The sequence below is a fragment of the Choloepus didactylus genome, chromosome 8 (genome assembly GCF_015220235.1).
Source record: "Choloepus didactylus isolate mChoDid1 chromosome 8, mChoDid1.pri, whole genome shotgun sequence".
Classification (NCBI taxonomy): domain Eukaryota; kingdom Metazoa; phylum Chordata; class Mammalia; order Pilosa; family Megalonychidae; genus Choloepus; species Choloepus didactylus.
Window position 1 is genome coordinate 85,172,142 of NC_051314.1, and position 9,523 is coordinate 85,181,664.

General features: G+C 37.8%; 1 pseudogene; it reads right to left on the reverse strand.

Moving 5' to 3' along the window:
• Positions 1-6,596: 6,596 nt before the first annotated feature.
• Positions 6,597-7,985, reverse strand: LOC119542788 (annotated as a pseudogene).
• Between the last annotated feature and the right edge of the window lie 1,538 nt (positions 7,986-9,523).

Consider the following 9,523-nt stretch of genomic DNA (forward strand, 5'->3'; position numbering starts at 1 on the left):
TGCAGAGAAGCCAAATCACTACAGAAGGCAATTCCTGTTTATGTGTGGACTGAGAAGCAGAGTCTGTGGCGATAATATTGCTGAAAATGCACTGTGTTCATTTTTCTAAAGTAACAAATTTGTTTTCTTATAAGCCATTAAAGTCTATGTATGTGAGCAGTTGGTCTTACCAGAATCATTGCTGAACTACCTGAAGCATGCCTTTAGAATACTAAATATAATACTATTGTCTCTTCTTATTGACCTTTTTTTATATTTTCCCTCCAAAACTCAATGAATATTGGTCCAGTATGTTTCACCCAGCAGGTGTCATGTTTTAAAGAAAACAATTTGGCTCTTCCTTAGAATAACTCAGATCCCCATTGACAGTACAAATTAGCATTCTATTGTTATTGTTGCATTGCTGTTTTACATCCACTATTCTAAAGGCACAAGCAGGAGTAGCAACTTATTAGCAGTAGAATTGTTTTGGCATTTTGCTGTTGTTTACTATAATGCGCACATTCAGGAAACTTCCCAAATGGGTTCAAGGAATTTGGGGACCTCTCTAGCAACAGAATTGTGAAACATGAAAATTCTGCTGACTTTGATATATAAAATCCCACCCACCCCCATTTTTTAAATTTAATTCATTCATCATTTATTCCTTTGGCAAACATCAGATAATGTGAGCAAAACTATATTATTCACTATAATTACACACTGAGCAATTACACACATTCTTTTGCTTTATACAAGTTGTAAACATATTAAAGTGAATAAAATTCTTGTCTAAAAACGTATTTCAAAAATCTGACATATTTCTGAGTTACGACAAAAGAAAGCTTATGAAACTTCCGTTAGACCATTATCATACAACAAGCTAAATTAGTACATGCTGTTTCTAAATTAACCTCTGCCATTTTTTTAAAGAAAGACTTCAATTTTAGGTTACAGTTAAATGATATCTTAAGTTTTATGAAATAACAGAAGCCAACCATACAAATCTTCTTGTTCACAAGCATATCGGTCATTTAAAAATAAAAAAAATAAACTCATAGTGTGTGCTAATGAAGGTGTCAGGGATTGATTTAGGTGATGAATGTACAACTATGTAATGGTACTGTAAACAATCGAAAGTACAATTTGTTTTGTATGACTGCGTGGTATGTGAATATATCTCAATAAAATGATGATTAAAAAATAAAAAAAAATAAAAAAATAAAAAATAAACTCATAACCAAGAAAATTCTACTCGGTCTGTTAAAAAAAAATAGCTTTCAATAAGTTACTTTAGAACATTTTAGATGTAGATGGAATTCGTAATAACTAGGTTTCATGACATTGTGTTTATATTACTTAATGCTTTTATTTTATTTTAAAGTATATTATTTCAAAATTGAACCAAGGTGTTTAGTATTTTACAGTTTCATTATTTTATAAATTTCAGATCCCAAAGATATTCTAATAAAGAATTACAAAACAGGTAGCATTCTGAATATATTTTATATGGCAGGCAGAAGGCTTTTTAAACTTTTGAATTGGAATGCCTTCAGGTAGGACTTGCTTGCTCTGTTTTACCACAGTCTCTAGTAGCTTCCCACATTTGTTATCTGCTGGACATGTGAGACTGACACCCTGTTTTATATATTAAACCCTTATATTTACTTACAAAAATCCATTGCATTTATGGAGCAAAAATTCAAATATTATAAACTTAAGGCTAAATCTTACTAGTTATATTTCTAATCTGGGAAAAATAGGTCAAACCAAAAAGTTCTCATTTTCAGACATACATCATTCCTTACATAACAAATTATCAGGCATGTTTGTATACACGGGTATAATGTTCTTAAAAAGAATACAGCTAATCAGAGAGCCAAGATGGTGGATTAGGAGAGACAGAGCAAAATTCTCCTCCATGAAAAACTCTAGATATAGGACAGAAAGTGCTCCAGAACAGCAGTTCCAGGGTTCCACTGGCTGGGCAGGGACTTCTACACGCATAATGAGTGTGTACTTGGAGAAACCAAAAGAGTGTGTTCAAGACGGGTGAGTGTTCAGCCTGGAACACTGCCAGGGAACAGGCGGCTGGAGCTGGTAGACAGCATGGTGGGGAGTAAGTAGCCTTCCATTCCCAAGCACCCTTCTCACTACCTGGTGTGGCCGATAGCCCGTCACAGACCCGCAACCAAGAGCCCCCGTGCTAGGGACTAGAGATTGGAGCAGGCAAAAGCAAAAAGGGCAGCTTTCCACGCCCATGCAGCCATCTTTGCATCTGGCTGTAAGACAACCCTTCATAGCCCCATGGCCGAGAGCTTCCTTGAGGGAATACAGGATTCGGCAGGCTTGTGATGACATCCGCCCTTCCTCCACAGAAGCCAACGGTGTGCACAGCCTAGAGGCAGGGGTGCTGCACGGAAGTGCCAGGAGCCCTCCCCCAATCCCAGGGACTTGTGGGTCCACAGCAGAGAGGGACTGTGGAGCATTTGAGCTGAAAGGTGAGACGCACAGCTCTGCAGCCTCACAGTACTCCACTCACAGCCCTGGGAACAGACAGGACCACTTGTCCTGGAGTGGGCTCCCAGCCAAACAGCACAGGGCATGCCCCCCACCCACAGGGCTGGCAGTCCCCAGTGCACATGGAAAATTGGTGCACTGATTGGACCACCACATGGTTTGGGCCCCCACTCGGTGCATAGGTGAAGTTTGGGAGAACTTGCTTGAGTATAGGAGGTGGTTCAGGAGCGCCATCTGCTGGTAGGTAAGGGAAAGGGCACTCCACCAAGCTGTAGCTCTGCGTATAATGCAGGGAAACATCTTCAAGACCTAGTAATAAGAGGAAGCTTCTTAGACCTTACACCCAAAGCATAAGCAATGAAATTAAAAATAGATAAATGGGAACTCCTCAAAATCAAAAGCTTCTCTACCTCAAAGGAATTTGTCAAAAAGGTAATGAGGCAGCTAACTCAATTGGAGAAAATATTTGGAAACCATGTATCTGATAAGTGACTGACATCTTGCATATATAAAGAAATCCTACAACTCAATGACAATAGTACAAACAACCCATTTATAAAATGGGCAAAAGTTATGAAAAGACATTTCTCTGAAGAGGAAATACAAATGGCTAAAAAACACATGAAAAAATGTACATCTTCACTAGCTATTTAGGGAGATGCAACTCAAGACTACAATGAGAGATCATCTCACACCAATAAGAATGGCTGCCATTAAACAAATAGGAAACGAAAAATGCTGGAGAGGTTGTGGAGAAGTTGAAATTCTTATTCATTGCTGGTGGGACTGCATAATGGTACAGCCACTCTGGATGACAGTTTGGCAGTTATTCAGAAAACTAGATATAGAGTTACCTTACGATCCAGCAATTGCACTTCTTGATGTATACTCAGAAGATCTGAAAACAGTGACACAAACAGATATTTGCACACCGATGTTCATAGAGGCATGGTTCACAATTGCCAAGAGATGGAAACAATGCAAATATCCTTCAACAGATGAGTGGATAAACAAAATGTGGTATATACACACAATGGAATACTATGCAGAAGTAAAAAGGAATGAGGTTGTGAAACATATGACATCATGGATGAACCTTGAAGACATAGTGCTGAGTGAAATGAGCCAGACACAAAAGGGGAGATATTGTATGTTACCACTAATGTGAACTCTGTGAGAAATGTAAAATAAGTGTCTTATAGTGTAGAATATAGGGGACCTAGAGATAGACAGAAGCTAGTGAAGGGGGAATGATAATCTATTATGTACAGATATGATAATGAGGATGATCTTAATGGTATGGGAATGGTCAGGTGTAACTATAGTTCATTAATGGGATCATAAGTATCAGATGCATTAAAGGTGAACATGTTTGTAAATGGCTGTTTAAAGGCATGTAAGTCACAGAGAAGCACCACAAACCTAAATAAGTGTTAGCATGATATACTTACAAGGTATGACACTGGTGCAGAGGGTTAACAACAGAGTGGTACGGAAAAACTACCATTACGTATTAAAGACTATATTGAATAGGAATATCTTACAAACTCTACACTAATACTAGGGATGAATAATTGGCAGTTGATAAGAGCTCTGGGATGTATTATGGTATAATTGTTTACTGTTGAGAGTGATGATGATTGTACAACTAAGTGAAGATAATGTAAGAAGCCCTACTATTTATCTTGGGGTAGAATATAGATTAAGTAAAATTAGGAACCCACTACTTAATAAATCAAGCCTCAACTTGAGGCTTGCTCTTGAGAAATTTAGGGTTGTAAAAAGGAAGCTGAGCCCTCCTACAATTATGCCTAAGAGGCACCTCCAGGGAACCTCTTTTGTTGCTGACCTTTCTTTCTCTAAACCCAACTCAGAAATAACCTCCCCCCTGCCCCCACGAGGAAAATAACTCCCAGGGGAATGAATCTCCCTGATGATATGGGACATGACTCCCAGGAGTGAGCCTGGCCCTGGCAGCAAGGGATGGAAAATGCCTACTTGACCAAAATGGAGTAATAAGCTGAAATCACAGTGACTAAGAGATCCCAAATAGAGTCAAGAGGCTATCCTGGAGGTTACTCTTATGCAAGCTCCAGCTAGACATCCAAAATGGTCACAGTATGCCATGCCCTTACCAAAAGTAGTTCCCAAATACCTAGGTCCCCACCTGAGTCTTATAAGAGATTCACTCACTAAGTTTTATCCTTCAGAAACTTAAATCCACCAGAGTGTTCCTATACCAGACAAGTCCTAAAACCCAGAGGCAACAGCCTCTTTAAGATCAATAATCAGATGCAGCCCCCTTCCCCATACTGTCGACACCCCCTTTAATATGAACAAGTTAGGGTGCTCACTGCCTAGATACCCCTGAAGATGGAGGAAGGGGTAGTAACAAGCAAGATAAGATTTAACAAAGGTCTATGAATACTGAAACTTATATATATATTTTTTGGATGCTGGGGTATTGGAATGGCTAGAAGGAGGTAAGTGACATGGTAGAATGAAGCCTATAACATCCTTTGGGATTTGCTCTATAACTGCTCATTGAATTGTGCATTGAAGATCTTCACCTTTCTATATATACCTTTTATTGCATAATAGGGAACTGTAACCAATAACAATTTTTGAAATTACCTATATAACTGCTTGTTGTGCTGTATATCGAGAGTTGATACCTTGCTGTATGTATGTTATATTTTACAATAATGGAAATGACTGAAGTTGTGACCCATGACATTCTTTGAAATTTGCTAACAACTTGTGAAATCATACTCTGAAAGTTATCACTGTTATGTATATATGTTAAAGTTCACAACTAAAAAAAAATACTGCTATGAGTGACCTGAAATCTGAGCCAGAGAAATCATTCACACCTGAAACTTCTGTATGCTGACTTTACCATAAATGTCTTAACTTTCAAACAGTGGGTTTCAAATTGATGCATACATGCAACATAAAAATTTTCAAACATTTGAGTTAAAATAAAAGTTATATTAAAAAGGCTATCCTTTGAAATTTGCTCTATAGCTACTCATTAAATTGTGCTTTGAAAGTCAAAAAAAAAAAAAAAAAGGCTAATAAAATAAACAAGTAAAGATTTTCTTCTGATCCTAGAGAATGAAACAAAATGAGAGAGTTTTTAAGGCAAAATTGAAGTAAATGTGTTCTTGGACCCTTTTCAATTGCTATGCCTCAACTTCTACAAGGGAGTGAAAAGAAATGCCTCAAACCTGTTTCTTAGTAGAAAAGGCTGCAAGGAAAGCAAAGCAGTTGAATAGTGACAAGGAGAACATAACAAAGAATAAAAAAACATGTAGTTAGGCAGAAATCAAGAGATGGTGGTACTAAATTCAGTAGGAAGCTTAAGAAATGGCAAGGAATAACTAATGAATTAGAACGACACAATAATCTGTTGGATCTTTGTAACACAAATAAAAGGCCAAACTCTAATTCTTTAGAGGTTTAAATCTGAAAGGGAACACCTATCTACCTTTGAATTTGCCTTCTTTCTTTAAACTCAACTGCTTTCTGTCTGAACAAATATTTTAAATTCTTAATTATAAAGTAAGCTTCTTAGCTGCACTTTGATGGGGTTAAAAAAAGCTTCATGGCATTAATCCCATCAATACCAAGGTTACTGCATTCAAGTTCATTTATAAGTATTAATTAAATTTGCTATCACCATCACCACACCATTGCAATGAACAAAGAGACTGAGCCAATTCATTTCTTCAAGCAATATTACACTGAAATGGTTACTGAAAGCATTTAGAAACAAGAAAAAAAATTAAACTTCATTCCTACACAGAACATAATGTCCAAGGTCCCATATTAATTAAAATATCATTGAACCAGGTACTGTCTTGGTCTATAAATAATGTTCTCCACAATGGAATTATAAGTTTTTAAAATACCACTAAGGGGACACTTGTTTTAAAGTTTATCTGACACATTTGTCAAACACCTGTTAGTAGTTTTGCCATAAAACTGATTTAAGGTCATTGTGTCTTTCAGTAATGTTGGAAACAATCCAGCACTTGGTATAAATACTCAAATCACACACTGTACTAAAACACAATTGTACAATGTTTTGTAAACTAGCAGCAATTTTCAGTAGCTGTGTTCATCAACCACGTAACAGAATTGTAATGCCCTCCTAAGCCATACACGTCTCATATATACAAGTATCAGTGGTTTTTTTTGGATATTCTTCACCAACTATTATAGGAGGAGAATCTGCCTGTATTACTTCTATTGGTGTTTGTAAAATATGAGACAGTGCTTGTATTAGTTAGGGTTCTCTAGGGAAACAGATTCAAGAGATATCTATAAATATAAGATTTTATAAAAGTGTCTCATGCAACTGTGGGTATGCATGAGTCTAAATTCCATAGGATAGGCAGCAAACTGGCAACTTCAATGAATGTGTTCGATGAACTCCTCAGGAACGAACTGGCAACTTTGATGAACTCCTCAGGAAATGCTTTGCTGGTTAGCCGAAGAAGAAGTGAAGGTCCTCTATCTGTCTCACTTAAAAGTCTTCAATTGATTGTATTAAATCCAGCTGACTGCATTCTCTCATTGTGGAAGACATGTCCTTCATTGATGTGATCAGTCACAGCTGCAGCCAATTGACTGATGATTTAATAAACCAGCCTTCTGGTTTATTAACCAGCCACAAATGTCCTTGCAGCAATGGTTAGGCCAGTGCTTGCTTGAACAGACACCTGGGTACCATCACCTGGCCAAGTTGACACACGAACCTAACCATCACAGTGCTCTTAGCTCAAGCTGAACTCCCCTGCAGCTGTGTTTACAACATCATTACAGTACTTTCCAAACTCTTCTAGAGTATATGTATCTCCTGTATTGGGATTTGTTAAAAATGGCAGAAAGTCTTCCACATGGCTTTGCATGTATTTAGAAGTTTGACTTCTTAAGGCAGCAACAGTCAGAGTGCAATCCTGTTCCTTCAGTTGATCTTCAATGGCTCTACACATACAGTGGCCATCAGATGGAATCTGTTTAATTTCCAACTTCTAGTTGCCAATATTTGAGTAAGTTTTTTACTTTCTACATGTCTGGCTCCAGATAAGCTCTCAGTTTCAGCCTCAGCTATCCTTTCTTCCTGTTGCTTTTCCAATACAGCTTTTTCTCCCCGTCTCTTTTGTGCTTTTGACATCCGAGGCTGCTGATTCTCAAGAACCAAGTTTGAAATATTAACAGCAACAGAATTATCTTATCCTCCTTAGAAGTCAGCTTCAATTGTTCTAATTCCTCTCTATTTTTTGTTCCATTTCTGCTTCTAATTTAGCAACATCTTCAATGAGTTGTTTCCTCCTCTTTTTGTCATTCTTAGGAACAGCACTCTTCATACCCTGAATTCTGGCTTACAACTCCTTCTTCTCTTTATGAGGCCTTCTCACCAGCCGCTCTTCCTCATCAAGCTCCTCCATCAAGATTGATTCCATAACAAGCAGATAGCCAGGCACCAGCACTGGAACAAACCTGTACCACGGGCTAGTGGACATAATCCCAGGAGCTAGTTCTGGAATGATTTTAGACCTACTCAGTGATTTTTTAAAAGAGAATTTCTCTCTTTAATAGAAGCATCATTGCTTTAAAAAAAAAAAAAAAGGACCTTGGTCTACAGACTAAGCAGAAGGTCAAATTACAGGTGCAGAGATACATTCCAACTAATCCTAATGTATAAAAGAAATGAGTTGGATATGTGTTAAACAGTCAATTGTTATTATCTAATCGTTTGAGGATTTTAGTTGTTGACATGGCCCCTTTTTAGTTAATCTGAAAAATTCCAAAAATTTAAGTACTTAAGATTCTCAGAACCAAAACTAAATAGGACTTCATAAAATCTTTTTAGAAAATTGTTCTTGCCCTAGCTAGTAAACTAAGTTTGGCATTATTGTCAGACTGAATAAAGGGTAAAGTTAAATAATACAAACAGATAAAAGAGGCTTTTCCCTTGTCTTAAGGCATATTCTCCCACATAATGTAAAATAATGGTAAATGACTGTTCCAGTTTGCTAATGCTGCCAGAATGCAAAATACCAGAAACAGATTGGCTTTAATAAAGCAGGTTTATTTGATTACAAAGTTACAGTCTTAAGGCCATTAAGTGTCCAAGGTAAGGCATCAACAATACGGTACCTTCACTGGAGAAAGGCCATCGGCGTCCAGGAAACCTCTGTTAGCTGGGAAGGCATGTGACTGGCGTCGGCTTGCTCCCAGGCTGCGTTTCAAAATGGCGTTCTCCAAAATGTCAGTGTCAGCTTCCAATGGCTGTCTTCAAAATGTGTCTCTCAGCTGCAGCTAGCTATAAGCTCCTTCTTTCTGAGCTTTTATAGAGCTCCAGTGAACTAATCAAGGCCCACCCTGAATGGGCGGGGCCACACCTCCACAGAAACATTCAATCAGAGGTCATACCCTAAACAAAGGTGTCACTCACAGTTGGGTGGGTCACATCTCCATGGAAACAACCTAATCAAAGGACTCCAACCTAATCAACACTGATACGTCTGCCTCCACAAGATTGCATCAAAGATAATGGCATTTTGGGGGCCATAATACATCCAAACCAGCACAATGACATTTTAGTGGCTGTTTAATTTTGCACCTGTCTTCATTCTCCCCCTCTTCAATGTAATCCCCACTCATACCCATTCCTGCAGAAAAAAGAACACAAAAAATCTTTCCAAGCTATTTAAATATTTAAACATCTGAGCCAGAGCCATTGACAATAGAAGTTATTCTGTAGATGTTAATCACTTTGCAAGAAGGAGCTAAGCTGTCAAATTACCTATATTGGCATTGCTGGGCTATAAACTTTCCTTACCTGTAATATGAAGTGTTTGAGTTTTTAATTGGGCTGCTTGATCAGTAGTTTGTGTGTGTGTGTGTGTGTGTGTGTGTGTGTGTGTGTGTGTGTGTGTTTGGTTTGTTTGTTTTGTGTTTTAAAAAAAGCTCTGTGAGCTCTAAGAAACTGCGTAGTTTGTCACTTAATATA